This window comes from Mus pahari, unplaced genomic scaffold (assembly GCF_900095145.1).
Source record: "Mus pahari unplaced genomic scaffold, PAHARI_EIJ_v1.1 scaffold_11851_1, whole genome shotgun sequence".
In the NCBI taxonomy this organism is placed as follows: Eukaryota; Metazoa; Chordata; class Mammalia; order Rodentia; family Muridae; genus Mus; species Mus pahari.
Window position 1 is genome coordinate 1 of NW_018392098.1, and position 20,434 is coordinate 20,434.

At 37.6% G+C, this 20,434-nt stretch overlaps 1 pseudogene across 1 annotated transcript; it reads right to left on the reverse strand.

Moving 5' to 3' along the window:
- Positions 1-1,957: 1,957 nt before the first annotated feature.
- Positions 1,958-4,085, reverse strand: LOC110314830 (annotated as a pseudogene). The gene has a single exon (XR_002380190.2). The product of XR_002380190.2 is annotated as an ATP-dependent RNA helicase DDX3X pseudogene (transcript).
- Positions 4,086-20,434: the final 16,349 nt, after the last annotated feature.

Here is a 20,434-nt window from a genome sequence, read left to right on the forward strand (position 1 = left end):
TTTTCAGCAAATGAAAGCAAAAATCTCTAGCAAACTAACCAAGTGCCTGGTCCACTTTTTAAAACCATATAAAGCACAACATGTCATACAAAGACAAATCACGAACAAGTAAGGCACAGTATTCCCTTCAATCTCTAAAAACCTAAAATGTATGTAAATTCAACTCAACAGTACAAGAACATATTTTGGAAATATTTTTCTTTCAGTCCTTGAAAATTGCGAGTTTTATTAATTTTAATTACCTAGGTTCAGATCACACTATTAAGGTAATCAAGACTTTGCTGAGTCTTTGACCCAAAAAATTTCCTCCAAAAATAAAAATAACCAAAATGTGGTTCCTACAGTGTTCGCCACGATGCTCGGACATAGACTGACCATAATATGTGGCACTTTAGAAAAACAAAACAAAGCAGAAACCCTTAACCCGCTCCTTTATTTCTACTGTTGTTTATGTGCAAAACAGTCAGTCCTCCAGGGGAAGATGGGACCACTGTCTCTTACCACCGCACCCCACAGCTCCTCGCACGAAGCCTGGAAGTGGCCATTCAATAAATGCCTACTAAACACTTTTGTCTAACAAGTTGGGGCATTCCCAAACGCTGACTCCACCCCTGTTGTCGGCCTCTGGCTCCAGACCCAGACAGTTTATGGCCTTGCTCTGATGAAACGAAACCTCCTCGTTCAGGAGAACCCAGGACAGGAGCAAGAGAGCCACTCGCCTCCATCCGGCAGGGCAGCCGCTCCTCGGCTCATCTTGCCAGGATACAGATCCCGAGCGCGGGTTCCCACAGCATCCTGAGAGGCTCCATGTCCAGCAGATCTGCAGGGCACCAGTCCCTGCCCCACCCCGCACAGCCAGCCAGCCAGGCGTCGGGAAACAGGGGACGCCTGCGCACAAGAACTGAGCTACCACCCGCCTGGCCCCGCCGAGGCGAAGGGTAACAATACCCCTAGCAGTAAGACAGGCTGGACAGGCGGGCCCGGTATGGCTGCGCGCTCCCCGATGCCTCAGTGCGCTCCCGGTGCTCATCCGCCTGCACATGAGCGCGCCCCGCGCGTGCGCCCAGGCCACTCTAGCTGATAGGGTCGCCTCACCTGAGCCGGGCTCCGCCCCCCCTTCTCCTCGCAGGAGGAGGCGATGGCCCTCCTCCGCTCGGAGGAGGCCAAATCAGAACTTTTAACTTAATACAGTTTGCCACATTAGAAACTAATTCCATTAATATGCTTCAAGACATTTGTTGTTTGTTTTCCCCCAATCTGCAAGTATCAAAAGCCTTAAGACAGGCTACCTACCACTTGAGTCTTTCCTTATATTATTTATGGATGAATTGATGAGTCCTGTTAAGTTGTATCACAAGGTTTGTGTGCCAAGGTTTGATTTTAGCCCAAGTTCAGTAAATTTATTTTGTCAAAAACTGTTGGAGCCTCCCAGACCTTTGCAGCCACTGTTCTACACCACCTGGGTGATTTCCTGCCAGGCTGTTATCTTGTTTATGCCTACCACTGCCCTGCTGAACAATAGCCTCAGGGCAGAGGCTGCACCCTGCTGATAAGCACCTAGATTCTACAGAGATAGCATTTCCTGAAGACCTCCTACCTGCTCCCTCCTGTAAAAAAAGTTGTCTAAAGTTAAAGTCACAGTACAAGCCAGGTATGGTGGCACAAGCCTTTGATCCCAGCACTCAGGAGGCAGAGGCAAGTGGATTTCTGAGTTTGAGGCCAGCCTGGTCTACAAAGTGAGTTCCAGAACAGCCAGGGCTATATAGAGAAACCCTGTCTCAAAAAAAAAAAAAAAAAAAAAAAAAAAGGCACAGTACATTAACAAATGATCCTCAGTCACAAAATTATAAATGCAGTTTGAGATAGGGGTAGGCCGGAGGGAAGTTAATTCAAACTACAGCAATAAAGTCTTCAAACCACCTTCAGAACAGGGCTGCTTATTGTTCCTTTCATCTTTGCTTGTGACCTTGAGCTCCCTTAAAAAAAAAAAAATTCTGTGGAGAATCATAGCTGGTAATGTACTGCGAGTTCTTGAAGCTACACAAGGTATAGTCTGGCTAAGATACATGTGGTTTCCATATTAGCTTGTTTGGCAGTGTGACCTACTACAAAGCAGGCTCAGTTACCCCACCAGTCAACCCCCTGGGAGTTATAATTTCCTCCATATCCATCACTGTTGTAAAAGCCTCCGTAGCCACCTCCACCAAATCCACTGCTGCTGCCATGGCCACCTCCACCATTTTGACTGCTCCTTGCATGGCTGCTGCTGAAGCTGGAACTGCTGGCACCACTACTCTGTTGATAGTCTCTGGCACCAAACTCTCCACTAAATCGACTGCTCTTAGAATGTCCACGACTGCTACCCTTGTAGTGATGTTCAAAAGCCATGCTTTCTAACCAAGATGTCACTTCTTGTTTTGCTTCAACAAGCCCTTAGTGATATTTATATTCCTTTCATTAAAGAATGAGGTGGCAAGACCAAGGTTTCCCACATGCCCTGTACAGCTTATGTGATGCACATATTCTTTGATATCACTAGGCAGGTCAAAATTAAGAACATGCATCACCTTGGAATGCAGTCCTCTTGCTGCTACTGCTGTAGCCACTAGAATTGGGCCTTTTCCTGAGCGGAACTGGTGAAGGGCCTCTTCCCTATCTCTCTGAAAATGGTCTCCATGGATACTGGTACAAGCATAGTATAAGAAATCCTCCAGTGAATCTGCCCCCTTTTTGGTCTCCACAAACACTAGAGTAAGGGAATCCTTTCCTGTTGCATTTAGAAGGTCAAGCAGAAATGACCTTTTGTCTATCTCCTCCACCCAAACCACTTTTTGTGTGATGTTCTCTGAAGTAGACCTAACTCTTCCTACAGCCAGAAATATGTACTCATCTAAAAAAATCAAGGGCCAGCATCTGTATTTCCTTAGGAAAAGTAACACTAAACATCACAGTTTGGAGGACACCTTTTGGAGGAATAGTGTCTTGTTCAACTATTCTTTGTATCTGAGGTTCAAACCCCATATCTAACATCCGGTCAGCTTCATCTAACACCAGGTATTTGCAGAAGTCTAACTCAATCTTCCCTCTCTCCATCATGCCCACTAGACGTCCTGGAGTAGCTACTAACAAGTAGCATCCACGTTCTAAGTCTCGAATCTGCTGACCAATTTCAGCACCGGCATAAACCATGTAAGGACGGACTCTAGACTGGTATGAGAATTTTCTGGCTTCCTCATAGATCTGTACTGCCAATTATCTCGTTGTTGCCAGTATCAAGGAGATTGGATACTGTTTACAAAGCCCATATCTTCCTTTTTCCTTCATAGCCCTCAGAGCTTCTCCTGGACCATCAGCATAAATCTGACTCAAGATGGGCAAGAGAAATGTTGCAGTTTTTCCAGAGCCTGTTTGAGCACAAGCCATCAAGTCTTTTTACTCTTTGATAATATGAATAGCATGCTTCTGCACTGGAGTTGGGTGAGTATAACAATTAAGCTCAATGTTTCCCATAATAATTTCTCCCATCTCGACATCACTGAAACTTTCAATGTGTGGAGGACAGTTGTTGCCTGTTGCTTCGACTGGAATATCATCATATTTCTCAAAATTAATTCAAGTATTGCTGCCAGAGATCCTGTTCCAAGCGTTCACTTGGTGGGAGTGGATTTGACCAGTCATATTCATCTGATTTGTCACACCAGCGACTATTTCCACCTCTTTTAAATTTGCCAATGCCACTTCTATCTCCATGGCTGCCAATGCCATCATAATCTCCCCGTCCATGATTATCAAACCTTCCCTTTGATCCACTTCCACGATCTCCATTGAAGCTAGACTTCGCTCTCGAATCACCCTGTGACCCAAAACTGCTGTATGCATCCTTATCTTGACTAGAACTCCACCCTGAACTGTCTTTGTCATAGAATCCTTTAGTAGCTTCTGTGTTCCTTAAATGAGGAGAGATATAGCGCCCTTTGCTTGCTGTACTTCCTCCAGTCTGATTATCTGAAGAGTTCAGGTCTAGGCCAGCAAACTGCTGGTCTAGCCCGAACGCATTTTCCACTGCCACATGATTCATCCCTGAAGAGTACAGACAGAGAAGTTGGAGTCTTCCACTGCTGAGCAAAGGCTGGCTCTAATACAAAGGCCCTCTCACGGGAGAACTGCAGCTTTTCCTGTCTTTTTGTTTTTCATCTTTTGAAAATCTTACATTTTATGCTGTATACAACAATTGATTATAATTTTAGGATCCCAAGAGCATTTATCTGTAATACTCTATTTTGTACATTATTCATTCAACATCAGAAAATCAGCTTTGTTGTTCCTATATGTTTCAGGAATGAGTAAATTCAATTACTCTTCTATGTTTCACTCTGATTTGCATATGAACACATCAAGACTCACATTATCTAGCATTAAATTTTTCCATACTTTTCATACATTATATTCTGATAAGAATGTTTTCCATCTTCTTTTCCTTTTCTCTTTCTGTTACTAATTCATTGATTATTATCACCGTGTCTGATTAATCCCAGAAAAATGATTCAACTGATTTATATAAAAAACAACTACATAATAATAAAGCAACTTAAAATACAAAGAAATTATTGAAAACAAGAATGGGCTTAGGATGTACGTCAGTGTTAAAGTGCTGATCTGTCTGTGCTGATCTGTCTTTGATAAGCCCAAGTGATTGAATCGAGTTATGAGAGAAAAAAGAAAGGGAGGGAAGAAAGGAAAGAAAGGAAGAGGAGTTGTTTTACCAAAGAAAATGATATTCATTTCCACTATAATCAGTATTCAAACAAAGGTGTTCATTTTCTCCATTCCTATTGAATATGGTGCTTAAAGTTTTAACTAGATCAATACAAAAAGAGACACGAGGACACACATGAGAGTGGAACAAGTCAAAGTATGCTAACTCTTAGAGTATCTTGTTCAATATTATATCTACTTTCAAAAGTTCAGTTTTGAGTCATCACCCAGTCCTGCTTATCCTTGTATAATGTCAATATTGTCTGAACAAGAAATGTATAGAGACAAAGCCTGATTAATACAGAAAGGACATAATGATTGGTGACAGGCGAATGTTTTTTAATTCGGGTTCCTCACCTCACATCTAGATTGGGTACCTGACCCATTTTTGGTAAGAGATGTAGTTAGTCAAAACTCAGAATTTCAGATACTAGAGAGGTCCTTTAATCACAAATCAAGGGAGTTCTATGTGAGAAGCAACTGAAGCAGCCACAAACCTTACAAGATAAAGAAGACCATATCTTTGTCCATATTCTCACTACACTGAGAATCTGACAGGTAGGTATATCAGACCACTGCTTGCTCTGATAGAAATTCAGTTTTTCAGTAATCTGGCATGAATATTCTTCTCCATTCCATAATGGTCACTCTATCTGTCATGAATGAAGTCATGCAAATGACTTCAAGGAAGGAAGGTGGCTTTTGCTGTATACCTAACTTTAAAAAAATGCCAGCTTTCACCATAAAACTATTGACCTGAAACCTAGACATGATACAATGAAGAGGTAAAGTCTTTTAAAATTTCTGAAAAAAAAAAATTGAGGGACCAAAACAGAGAAATGGGGAAAAAAGACATAATTTGATTACATCTGATTTTGTAGAACTCCTACTGTTAAAGATTCAGAGAACATCACATAAAAGTCAGAGGATCAAGAGAGAATGTCTTCTTCATATGGCAGGGAAGCTACACTCATGAAATATCAACAATGTGGTTGCTAAAACATGCTTTGAAATATGACAATACTAAATGACCTGCCAACATACACAGGGATAATCTTATATGGCACTTCCCTACATAAAATGCTACAGGCAAGTAATTGCTGCTTAGATAGGGAGACTCAGTCTTTTCAAGTGGTTATATGCCTGATTAACCAATCCTAAGCAATCAGCTAGAAACACAAATATACACACATGTACACACATACACACACATGCACACACATATACACACATGCCCACACACATGCACACACATGCACACACGTGAACAACACTAAATTAATTTAGAAGGTTGTACTTATAAATGTATACTTATATGCATATATATGTATATACATATATAAAAATAATGATTAAAATAGAGCTACAAATTTGAGAAGTGGTGGAAGCTAGGGTGAATTTGGATGGAAGTAGGGAGGGGAAATTATAGAAATACAACATTCAAATATAAAATTCTCAAAAAATAAAAATTTAAGAGTAATATGCTTTCCTTATATTTTTATTGCTCCAATTATGTTTGTACACATAGTGCCATGTTTATAACAAATGTGCCAGGCCAGGTGATTCCATTTTACTTCAAAGAGTGATGCACAAAGTTATAATTTTCCCAGTGATTAGACTTAACTCCTATTCCCCAAGTGTTCCACAAAGAAGGGAGAGATAGAACCTGTAGAGATCACCTCCAGTAGATAGGCATGGCTCCCAGTTGAGGGATGGGGCCACCTACCCATATCAATATTTTTAACCCAGAAATGAAAACCTGACACTATCAAGAGGCTCTTGTTGACAGGAACCTTGAGTGGCGGTTCCTTGAGAGGTCCAGCTAACAACTGATCAATGCAGATGTGGATGCTTGGAGCCAACCATCAGAATGAGCTCAGAGAACCTGGTGGGGGAGCTGACAGAATGACTGGAAGATCAGAGAGTGATTGCAACCCCATTGGAAGAACAGCATAGACTGGCCTAACCACCCAGTAATCCCGAGAGACTGGACCACCAACCAAGGAGTGTACCTGGAGGAATCTATGGCTCCATATATATATATATATATATATATATATATATATATATATATATATATATATATATGTAGTAGAGGATGGTCTTGCCTGACAGCAATGGGAGGGGAGGCCTTTGGTTCCAGGGAGGTTTGATGCCCCAGTGTAGGGGGATGCTGGAATGGTGGGATGGAAGGGGTGGGTGGGGGAGCACACTCATATAGGAAAATGGGAGGGGAAGGGGTTGTGTGGAATGAGGTGTTGGTGGAAGGATAACCAGGAAGTGGGATATCATTTGAGATGTAAACAAATGGAAGGATTATTAATAATAAAAATGTCCCATAATCAGGTTGGAGTGGCTAAGATGACAAGAATTGGATACTTTCTAGATATTTCCAAGGAATATACTGAAAAGAATATTTAGAATGGCAATTATCTTTTGAAATATATAGGTCTAGAAGCACATAAAGTTCTGAAAGACAAAATATGACTGAAAATATGTTATGGTTCTTCAAAGATCCTGACCTCCTGGTGGTAGTGATCAAGGCATGTAACCTTATACCCCAAGGCAGTTGGTTTGATTATAATGAACAGATTATGAAATTAGTAATCTATCATTTGATACTAACATTCTATATGCCAAATGCAAGATATCAGTTTTTAAACAACATATATTATATAAGATATTATGTTGACTCAAATTAATTTTTGCTGTCATGTTTATCCTATAAAGTTACCATGTTATATATAAACAGTTTATGGAGGAGAAATATGGCATAAAATTAAAGGCTGCATTTAAAAACTGATATTTTCTGAAAAAATAATCTACTAGATTATCATACCAATGTTCACAAGAGAGGATGCTAATCAACTCACAATCAGTATTTTTCTTGGATTAATAAATAAGCAAGATCACAAGGCAAATTATGGGTCACAAAACTTGGACAAATATACTAGAAAACAGAAAGAATAATAAGCCTCTGTAATAGAAGCTAGGAAAGAGAAGCAATTGTCATTGGCAATATCAGTATAACTGCTTAGTCATCACTAGAAACTCGCCTGAGAACTAAGAACTTCAGTGTTTAAATACTTCCAGTATTTAATGGTGCATAAACTTTTCTTAACTTTACACTCATGAATTCTGGTATATTTTTTTAACAATATAGACTAAGGATTAGATAAAATTTTTTTTTGTACTGAAAGTACATTGAGAAAGAGAGATTTTTGAAGCTATTGTGATGTACATGGAATTTGTTCTTCAACATAAAACCTACCTGCTGAAAAAAGAAACTGTTCATCAGACCCTGTGTTTCCCGTATTGCAGAAGAGCCTAAATGACCCCCAGGAAGTAAAATATGAAACTCCAGACCTTTCTTACAAGCAGAGATATGAAATATGGCATTGCACACTCTCTTGACTTTCTTCTTTTAAATTGGAAAAAGCATGAGAAGCCCTCAAGGAATATCCAAGTGGCAGAGGCTCACTGAGATTCTGTAGCCCCATCATGAGGTTATACAAGGATTCTCCTCACCTAACACTTTTCTAACACAAGAGTGCTCCTCAATTAAACAGAACAACACTATGGAAATAACTGCATGTCTAAGAAATAGGAAGTATAAATCTAAGAACATCAGCAAAGGCTTAAGCCTCTATCATCTACAGTTTCAGTAAACAGTCTTTTATGAATGAAGATTTTAATACTGCACACTAATCACCTAATTAACTTAGTTACTATTAAGACATTATATACAATATAACAAACTAGGAGACAAAGAGATTGAAGCAAAAAACTAAGCACTAATACCAAATGGAAGTATAGCACCTATGATGAATATGCTAAGGGACATAATGGTAAAAGTAGATAATAAGTAAAATTAAATGGGTAATGTAAGCAGAGATATGACAGAGTAAAGTAAGATATACTTTCCATTAAACAGAAACAAGAAACAATCTACAGACCTATGTCTATCAAAAATTTATTTCTAAACAAAGAACAAAAGACTGAAAATAAAATCAAAAGTTTTTTTTTATCAGTGTCCTTGGAATAATGCAAATGGTTTCCTTTTGTGAAAAATAATTGTGTAAGTCAAAACCTCAGATCTACACAAAGGTCTAGTTTTACAGAAAGAATGAAGGTTAAAAAAAGATCTTTTACACTCTATTCTCAGTAGATTTATAAGACAACACCTTGTTCAAATATTCTTATATTTTAATAATAACTAAATTGTATAAAAGTGATTATTAAACACTTGAAAGAGAAAGTAAAACCTTAAATGTCAGTGATTGCCTAAATATGCCAACTGAGATTTGAGAAGTAACAGAAAAGATTAGACAAAACAAAACTAAATTGTATGTTGGCTATAAGAATTTATCTTAAACATGAAGATAAAAGTATATTGAAAATAAAGGAATGGTAAAACATAGCCCCAGTCCTTGCCTTGCTAGAATTGTGCCAGTAGGCATATGTAGGATCTAAGCAGATCATAGATGGAAGAAAGTTATTGTAAAGAAGGTGCATAATATAATGATACAGGGGTTATTTCCTCAAGATGCCGTAATAATTCTTACTGCTTATATACTGAAAACACTATTAACTAAAATTAGTCATGGCAAAGAATTCATTCTTACAATTGAAAATTACAATACTATTCTATGAATATTTGATAGATCCAAAAGGCAGATAACCAATATGTGAAGTTGAATGTTACCATCAATTTGCAAGATATGTATGACTATTACATAATACACAAAAAAGAAAGCAGCACCCTTTTAAGCTCACATGGAAAACACATATTCACATACCATATTATATCTTTAGCAAAATAACATTTAAAGAAATAGACATCATAAAATATGAAGACTATAATGGAAGTGAACTAGAAATTGATAATTAAATATTTTCATAAAAATGACCTAACACTTGGAGAATAAATAACATATTTCTAAAGAATATCTAGGTCCAAATACTCTTGATGGAATGTTTTTAAAATCATGTTATAGTGTACAGAATGAAAATTTGTGCATTGAAGTATTAGAGTTATAATAAAAGTAATAAATGAAGGGAAATTTACAGCACTAGACACAAGGCACATACATTTCTTCCTACATTAGGAAATTAGTTTTGTTGTTGATGTTCATTATTTTTATGTTCTAACCTCAGTTTCCCCTCAATCCTCTCCTTCAAGTTCCACACACATATACCTATACCTCCTGTCCACTACTTTTTTATTTCTCTACAGAAAACAGCAGGACTCCCATGGATGTAAACCAGCTATGGTACATATACCTTAGAAAATTAGAAAGAAACATATATAAATTCAAAAACACAAAAAAGTTGCACATTAAGTTAAAAATTAATAAAATTGAAGATATTGATAAGGAAAATAAATAAAATCAGAACCCATTGTTTTAATGAATGATGAACTAAAAATATATCCCACATAAGTAATCAATAAAAGTATACCTGATACCTAGGGAAAAAAAGAATGGAGAAGATATAAGTCCATAATCTATAAATCAAAATATTCTGTCAATAGTGATTATGTGTATTTATTAGAAAAGCTCAAGAGGTCTTGAAATAATCATAGGCTGTAGCCATTGTCATTAGTTATTTCTGTAACTACATGGTAAGAACCTAATGTTGAAGACAACATATACTTTGGCTGCAGGACATAAAAAGGCCCTAATTTGAAATAGGATAGCAAAAGGAAGGATTTACAGGAGGGTTTTTCAAGAGGAAAGGGACGAAGGTCTTAAAGTAGTTATATTGTGATTACACCATAGGTTTTTATATTGTTAAGAATAGTTTTTCCTATCCTAGGTTTTTTTGTTATTCCAGATGAATTTGCAAATTGCCCTTTCTAACTCATTGAAGAATTGAGTTGGAATTTTGATGGGGATTGCATTGAATATGTAGATTGCTTTCAGCAAGATGCCCATGTTTGACTATATTAATCCTGCCAATCCATGAGCATGGGAATTCTTTCCATCTTCTGAGATCTTCTTCTATTTCTTTCTTCAGAGACTTGAAGTTCTTATCATACAGATCTTTCACTTTCTTAGTTAGAGTCACATGAAGGTATTTTGTATTATTTGTGACTATTTTGAATGGTGTTGTTTCCCTAATTTCTTTCTTAGCCTGTTTATTATTTTTGTAGAGAAAGGCCACTCACTGATTTGTTTGAGTTAATTTTATATCCAGCTACTGCATTGAAGATGTTTATTAGGTTTAAAAGTTCTCTGGTGGAAATTTTAGGGTAATATAAATACTATCATCTCATCTGCAAATAGTGATATTTTGACTTCTTCCTTTCCAATTTGTATCCCCTTGATCTCCTTTTGTTGTCTAATTGCTCTGGCTAGGACTATAAGTTGAATAGGTAGGGAGAAAGTGGGCAGCCCTGTCTAGTACCTGAATTTAGTGGGATTGCTTCAAGTTTCTCTCCATTTAGTTTGATGTTGACTACTGGTTTGCTATATATTGCTTTTATTATGTTTAGGTATGGGCCTTGAATTCGTGATCTTTCCAAGACTTTTATCATGAATGGGTGTTAGATTTTGTGAAATGCTTTCTCAGCATCTAATGAGATGACCGTGTGGTTTGTCTTTGAGTTTCTTTTATATAGTGGATTATTTTGATGGATTTCCTAATATTAAACCTTCCCTGCATCCCTGGGATGAAGCCTAATGGATGGATGATCATTTTGATGTGTTCATGCATTTGGTTTGCAAGAATTTTATTGAGTATTTTTTGCATCAATATTCATAGGGGTAATTGGTCTGAAAATCTCTTTCTTTGTTTGATCTTTATGTGGTTTAGGTATCCGAGTAATTGTGGCTTCATAGATATGTATCTATACATAAACTGTGTAGAGTACCTTCTATTTCTATTTTGTGGAATAGTTTGAGGAGAATTGGAATTAGGTCTTCTTTGAAGGTATGATAGAACTCTGCACTAAACCTATCAGGGAATCACCATGCCTGACCTCAAGCTGTCATAAAAACTGCATGGAACTGGTACAGCAACAGAAAGGTAGAACAATGGAACAGAATTGAAGACCTAGAGATTAACCCACACACCTATGGTCACTTGATCTTCAACAAAGGAGCTAAAATCATCCAGTGGAAAAAAAGACAGCATTTTCCACAAATGGTGCTGGCCCAACTGATGATTATCATGTAGAAAAATGAGAATTGATCCATTCTTATCTCCTTGTACAAACCTCATGTCCAAGTGGATCAAGGAACTCCACATAAAACCAGAGACACAGAAACTTCAAGTACTGTATTGAATAGGTAGGGAGAAAGTGGGCAGCCATGTCTAGTACCAGATTTTAGTGGGATCGCTTCAAGTGTCTCTCCATTTAGTTTGATTTTGGCTATAGGAGAAAGAGAGGGAAAAGCCTCGAAGATATGGCCACAGGGGGAAAAATTTTCTGAACAGAACAGCAATGTCTTGTGCTATAAGATTGAGAATCGACAAATGTGACGTCATAAAATTACAAAGCTTTTATAAGGCAAAAGACACTTTCAATAAGACTAAAAGACCACCAAAAGATTGGGAAAGGATCTTTACCAATCCTAAGTCTGATAGGGGACTAATATACAATATATAAAAATAAACTGAAGAAGCTGGAATCCAGAAGATCAAATAACCCCATTAAAAATGGGGTACAGAGCTAAACCAATAATTCTTAATTGAGGAATACCGAATGGCTGAGGAGCACCTGAAAAATTGTTCAACATCCTTAATCATCAGGAACATGCAAATCAAAACAACCCTGAGATTCCACCTCACACCAGTCAGAATAGCTAAAATAAAATATTCAGGTGACAGCAGATGCTGGCGAGGATGTGGAGAAAGAGGAACATTCCTCCATTGCTGATGGGATTGCAGGCTGGTACAATCACTCTGGAAATCAGTCTGGCAGTTCCTCAGAAAATTGGACATAGTAGTACCAGCAGGTCCATCAATACCTCTCCTGGGCATATACCCAGAAGGTGTTCCAACTTGTAATAAGGACACATGCTCCACTATGTTCATAGTAGCCTTATTTATAGTAGCCAGAAGCTGGAAAGAACCCAGATGTCCCTCAACAGAGGAATGGATACAGAAAATGTGGTGGTACATTTACACAATAGAGTACTACTATGCTATTAAAAACAATGAATTTATGAAATTCTTAGGCAAATGGATGGATCTGGAGGATATCATCCTGAGTAAGGTAACCCANTCACAAAAGAACACACATGATATGCACTCACTGATAAGTGAATATTAGCCCAGAAACTTAGAATACCCAATATACAATGTGAAAAACACATGAAACTCAAGAAGAAGGAACACCAGAGTGTGGATACTTCTTCCCTCCTTAGAATGGGGAACAAAATACTCATGGAAGGAGTTACAGAGACAAAGTTTGGAGCTGAGACAGAAGGAATGTTCATACAGAGACTGCCCCACCTGGGAATCCATCCCATAAATAACCACCAAACCTAGACCTTATTGCATATGCCAGCTAGATTTTGTTGACAGGACCATGATATAGCTGTCTCTTGTGAGGCTATGCCAGTGCCTGGCAAATACAGAAGTGGATGCTCACAATCATCTATTGGAATGAACACAGGTCCCCCATTGAAGGAGCGAGAGAAAGTACCCAAGGAGCTAAAGGGGTCTGCAACTGTATAGTAGGAATAACAATATGAACTAACCAGTACCCAGAACTTGTGTCTCTATTTGCTTATGTAGCAGAGGATGCCCTAGTAGGCCATCAATGGGAGAAGGGGCCCTTGGTCTTGAGAAGATTATATGCCCTAGTAAAGGGGAATGCTAAGGCCAGGAAGTGGGAGTGAGTGGGATGGGGAGCAGGGCAGGGGGAGTGTATAGGGGGACTTTTGGGATAGCCTTTGAAGTCTAAATCAAGAAAATATCTAATAATAATAAAAAAGAAGTAGTTATATTTTATATTGTAATCTCAAAAAATTAATAAAAATAGAAAATCTTTCTCAAGCTGACCAAGAAACATCACCACTGCTTGCTAGCTTTAATTGTGAGAGAAGTTATCATGCAGGCTGCTTATGGAGAAAATACACCAACAAACCAACAAGGGATATACTCTGCATTGTGTAATACCAACCTATCAGGCAAGATATACCTACTGATATAATAGTACCAATACTGTTGCTGTGAGATAACTGATCACTTTCTGAATGGTTTTTAGTCTCCTCAACAAAAGATAATTCCATGCCTAGTAATATAATCCTAATCAAAATCTCATGGACATGGGTCACAGGCCTATGTAGAACATGCCACTATCATGTTGTAAATAGTTAAGGTCTAAAATTCCTCATAAATCTTTATGCTTATGCTCATATATAGTGGAATTTTAATCTTTCAAAATGGCTACTCTGGCAAAGGATCACATCCAAAGTCCTAGGTCTTTGTGATTCAACTGAAATGTAGATATACCTTTAATATACATCTTTAATCCCAAACAATGTAAGTAAGATTAGTTTATAGAAGGAAGCACCCATGTTTGAAAGTGACATCTAATTGAAGGGCAGACAAAATGATGAATCAGAGAAAACGATTTGACAGAATGATTCAGAGATAAGATCCTCCTAATTCACACAAGAACAGCAGAGGGATGAGAGGCAACTTAAGAGAGCAGCAGCAACAATAGGAGAGAGAGGGGGGGAGAGGGAGAGAGGGGGAGGGAGAGAGGGAGGGAGGGAGATGGAGGGAGAAAGGGAGTCAGAGAGATGGAGTGATGGAGAGATGGAGAGCGAGGCTCATAGATTTTCTTAAGGCAGTTTTACAGGGGCAGGTTGGCAGGTTGCAGGTGAAGATAGAAGGATAACAAGAAGGAGAAAGAGTCAAAAGATTATAACACATTGCCAGAATTAGTTTGAGGTCAAGCAGAACAATACAGTGAGAAGTTGAGCAAAGCCAGATTGAATCAGTAAGCTTGGAGAAGAGTTTGGTTCAGAACAACTGAATTGAACCTATCAGACTTCAGAAAGAACTAGTGTAATACTGCCTATCTGCCTCACTAGTGGGGGTGTTAGGGCTGCTTAGGAAGGCAGATGCAGTCTGTGATAAGGGTCTCCAGGTGTTATTCTCCTTGGAAACAGAAGGGAAGTGTTCCAGCATCTCTGGACCTACTAGGAAGGAAAGTTTCTGCAGGACTCTGGTCCGGCAAGAATTTCCAAACTGTTACAACTTTCTAAAGGGAAAACAATGCAGGGCAGGTAGCCAGGGTGTCTACCATAGCAGTACCAATGCCAGTGGTGGCAGTGGAACAGCAGCAAGGTGCTGAGAACCACAGCCAGAGCCTCTAAGCAAGTGGTATGCTGGAAGTAACTATGATTAACAGTGAAGGGAGATTAGTAGCTGTGGGCAACCGAGAGCCATATTGGGGGTGGGAAAGATAGGGCATGACCTGGTGGGCAGATCTAAGCTCCAGAGATCCAAGCTTCAGGAGAAAAAACACTTCACCAGGGTGTGACAGCTCAATAAAACAGCCACTCACAGATGATTCTTTGTGAAATAACTCATGCACTTTATTCCATGTAGATAAAGACAGTGTAAACATTTTGAGAGTAGAGTGGGATCCAGAGGTAGAAGCTTCACATTGGCTCAGTCTGAGATATTAAAGATGCTCTATTTGCATAGGCAGGGAGTTCAAGTTACTAAGGTCAAGCCTCATCTTGAGGATGGTTCTGAGAAAGGCAGGTAATGGGCTTACTGCTGCTTCAATAATGGTTCAGAGTCATTAGTGGATATAAGCTCTACGTTCAAATGCTCTCTCTTTGCCTGAGGATTCTCATCATTCCTCCTCCTTCTCATTTCTTCCTTCTCCTTTCTTCGTTCTCACTCTTTTGCCTTCTTCCTTTTCATTCTTTTGCTTTCTCCATACCAGAGAGCCTGAACTCAGTCTTTTACTTACTAAAGCTACATCATCAATGCTTTGGTAATTAATAATATTTTTATTAATCCTTAAATTTATATATAAATTTATATATATATTTTATAAATAGTGCATCCTTAGTTCCAAGCCCTGCTTCCTTAAAACAAAAACTATACACGAAGCAAAAACAAATTTCCTTATAGGTTTTATACAGTCTGTTCTTCACAGGTAACTGGGCACAGCTCTTGCGGTTTCCTGGTATAGCAGTCAACACTCTTTACTAAGTCATTTCATGTAAGAGCAGAAAGGTAACAAACTACTAAAGTTAAAATAATTTCTTAAATTTTTTAAAAAAATTTTATACAAGTAAAGCACTTAGCTTTCTGAATATCTCTCTAGGCATTGCCATCTAGTAGCTAAAAAAACAGAGCATTAACTTTTTATATACTTGTATATCGTCTTTTAATTCTCACATTTTTGTTTCCTCTCCTAGCAATTTCATAGCCTCATTTATTCTCCTAATATTATTTATTTCTAGATCATATACAAGCCTTTCTCCTATAAAAATAAACTCATCTATCATTTGCTTGTTTTCTACAGATCCTTTCTTCTTTTCCTACCCATGCTTTGATCATGATTAATATTTTTATATATCCTTAAATTTACATATATTTTATAAAGTTGAGACCACTTGAACTCTCTACCTTGATGTCCTCAAGTTCACCGTGGCTAATTAATCAAACATTCATTTGACCAGAGTGTACATGTATTGTTGTGCTAGGAAGTGGTCATGAACCCCAAAAGACCACCAAGGAGTTTTTTCTGATACAATAGCATTAGGATATCTTTATTACAAGCCTGGGCTTTTGTTCTCCTCCAACCCAACCTTGACACAGCAGGACAAGAAGGCAAAGCAGCCCTAAATCCTCAACAGGATAAGTTTTTATTGTAAAATTGGAGCAAGTGAGAGAGTTAGGGAGGGGGTGTCCAGTATCGCAAGCATATAATAAAATGACTATAAGCAGGAATGTATACAATCATAAGCTGAAAGTACATCTGAACTAATCAGGCTAATCTTTGATTAACTCTTGCTAGGAAGTAGCTAGGGAGTAACTCTGGCCAAGGATAAGCCGTGGGGTCCTTCCTGGTACATAGGTGCAAGCGTGGGTTCTGTTACAGGTCAAGTTCTCTGGCTTTTTTTTTTTTTTTTTTCAGTTCTTTAACATGGAGACTGGTCCCAAGATGGAGTAGGTTTGGTCTCTCAGTATCTCCTCATAATTCTAAATTGAGGGCCAAGTCTGGCAATGAACAATTCTACAAAAGATCATGTAGGCTTTTATGGCCTCTATGGCTATATTATGTAAGTCCTTCCTATGGCCCTAAAATGCCAAGTGGAAGACCAGTTTCTAGTCCTCCACAGCTTAATGACCACCTCCATTCCTCATTCCTGAGAACTGAATCTGTTTCATTTATTATGGAGTGATTATCTCTGAGTAATGGGGGAAGTATGTTCTCCAGAAAGAGACTAAAAGTAAAATAGAATGGATGGAAGATCAGTCTGAGGACAAAAACAACCATCAGTGCATGTGAATATCAAAGGCCTGGTGAAGCTTCAGGGGCAGGACTGGGCCACACCTCTTCTTACACAGCCATGCAGGACCTAGCATAAAGTGTTGTCCCTAAATGACTGATTGTCTCAGCCGTCTTAGGGGAGTGTCCATGTTACATGTTCCAGAACAAGTAGAGCTTGGCAGAGAGAAGCCCCAAGCCTGCTGTTCTCAATTCTGAATTTACCCAATGTTTGAGTCTGCTCAATTTTACCAGTTCTTCCGTTTAGTTGTATAGTTCACAAACTAGAAGAAGTGAGTTCATTCAGCAGTAAGCCTTGGAAATGACAATTACATCTGGTGAATAAAATTACTATTTACACCCATATATTGGGCAGCTTTCAAACTTCTTCAGAGAAGGTTCTTGTTGCAGTAGAGAACAGTCACTGCAGAGACACACAGCTGGAAAAAGTGCTAAGTGTAAGAAAAGGAGTTCTCATTCCTGAATGTGTCAGCTTAATCAAGCCCACACCAGGAGTCAGGAAACATAATGAATAAGAAGTCAGAAAGATTCAAAACACTGGAGGATGGGGTGGAGTGCTGTGAAGTACTATCTTATTTACATGAGACAGATATCTCAATTTGAACTTACAGTAGTTAAGGGTTATCTGTACAATGTCTACACAACATAAAGCCTGACAAAATTCCAGCATAGGTAGAGAAAGCACTCTTTAGGCCCTCCCTATTATCTACAGGATATTGAGAGTTGACAGTGGAGGATGGAACATTAATTTTGAGGGTATAGTCACTGGTAGGTTTCTCATGTTCCAGTGTATGCTCTCATACCTATTCACCTAAAGAAAATACTAACTGTATTTAATATATCAAAATAATATCAAAAGAAGTTTAAAAGAACTAAAACATGAAATTGGGAGGGAAATTTGTTGAAAGGGAGATTGGTTGGGAGGGAGATTAGTTAGGACAGAGATGGGGAGAATTGAATCAGAGAAATAGAGGAGATGATATGAGGATATTATATTATATAGATGTACAAGAGTACCAATAATAGGAAAAACTTGCCCTTAAAAATGTTGATTCTACAGGCAATGAAAGTATAATACATATTATTAGAAAATACTAAGAAAATTTTTATGTCTCCAAAATTCCATGACACAGATTGAAGAAATTAATTTAATTTCTTAAAAGACACCAACCAGTAGCCCCAGAGCTCCCAGGAACTAGAGCATCAACCAAAGAGTACACATGATGGGACCCATGGCTCCAGCTGCATATGGAGGATGGCCTAGTCAGTCACCAATAGGAGAAGGGACCCTTGGTCCTGTGGAGGCTCTATGCCTCAGTGTAGAGGAATGCCAGGGCCAAGAAGTAGTAGTTGGTGAGTTGGTGAGCAGAGGAAGGAGGGAGGGGATAGGGAGTTTTCAGAGGGGAAACCAGGAAAGGAGATAACATTTGAAAGGTAAATAAAGAAAATATCTAATTAGAAAATCATCAAAAAGGAACAAAATAAAAAAGATAACTAGGTGATTATATTGGAATATAGAATATCCCAATACCTCTATATGAAATAAATTTAAACAATAGCGCTACTATGGTACAAGTATTAATTCTATTAAATATTAGAGAAGAATGATATATATATATATATATATATATGCTATACAAATAAGCACATGAGACATTTATTACCATGTATCATTAGAGGCTTACTGCTTAAGACAATGAGATACCACTAAACACCTATTAGAATGAATGAAATCTAAAACCCTAAGAAAATAAAATATAAAGAAGAATGCCATCATTTAGAACCTATAGAGATTCAAAATTGTACAGATTCTTTGGTCAATGGTTTATCAGGGTCTAATAAACTTATTCTCATATTCTTAAGCAATTAAATTCTTTGATGTTTTCATGAAAACTATGTCTACACAAAGCACACATGCAAATTTATAATTGTCAAGCCATAGAAGAAACTTTCAAAAGTCACTTGCGATAGCTTCTTACAGAGAAAAAATATTATATACAAATTCAGATCATATGCAATGTAGCAGTACCCAATTGAAAAGTAAGAGTACAATCACATGTAACGCTAGCATCTGGAGACACCAATACCCTTTTCTGGCCTCCTCAAATACCCTAAACATTTGCTATACGTAACATATGTGTATTTTTAAACAAATTTATGGCAATTAAAATATTTGGAGACAAGGGTATCACATTTCAATTTGTAAATCTCTTTTTAATTCTACTGTGTCATTATGATGCTTTGAATAATGCTAAATCATAGCTGGAGAAACTAAGTTTAATCAATATCAGCTAGCTTTTCTGTTAAAAAAAAAAGAATAAAGAAAAGCAATAGTAATGGTAACAGTTTAGCAGTGTCATTTAAATAGACAGCTTATGCCACATTTGTTTTTCAAGCTTATGCTAAAAACAAAGATAATAATAAAAAAACCCACACAAACTATTTTAAAAATATTGCTGGGAAATCTGGGTATTGATTTAAAGAAAAGAATAAAAGATAAAAGACTAAAGCTACATCTTCATTTCATACTCTGTGAAAAATGGAACAAAGAAATGAAATCTTGGAACTTCTAGAGGGAAATTTATGGAAAAGAGTTAAGTGCATATACAGTTAATAAATTTATAAATATTTGGACTCCAAAGCTGTGTCCATATGCCCACAATCTGCCATATGGGAATCAGACAAAGTGAAATTGCTGCATAGCAAAAGAACAAACTTCCAGGTGGAAAAGTACATAGAATCTTTGCCAGTTATTCATAACCCATAATTTAATACAGATAATATAGAAAGAATTGAAAAATACATAGCAAAATATAAATAACATATTCAATAAATTGGCAAATAAAGGGAATCATTTCAAATGAAGTACATACAGTCAATAAATGGATATAAAACCGAAACACCTTTATCCATTAGAGAAACAAATCATTATGGCATTGTGACTTCCTCTCATTGTACTCAGAATGACAAATCCCAAATCCAAAAGACTCTATTCTCAATAAAATAAATGATTTATTGCTATGTCATGGATTTAAAAAGAAAGAAAGAAAAGAAAGTAATTTTGGTGAAGATGCAAGGAGAAATATACTCATCTACATTAAGTGGAAATGTAAACTTTCCCGCTACTGCATTAAATATCAGAAATCTAATGAGATCCTATTGTGGTAATATATACTTCTTATC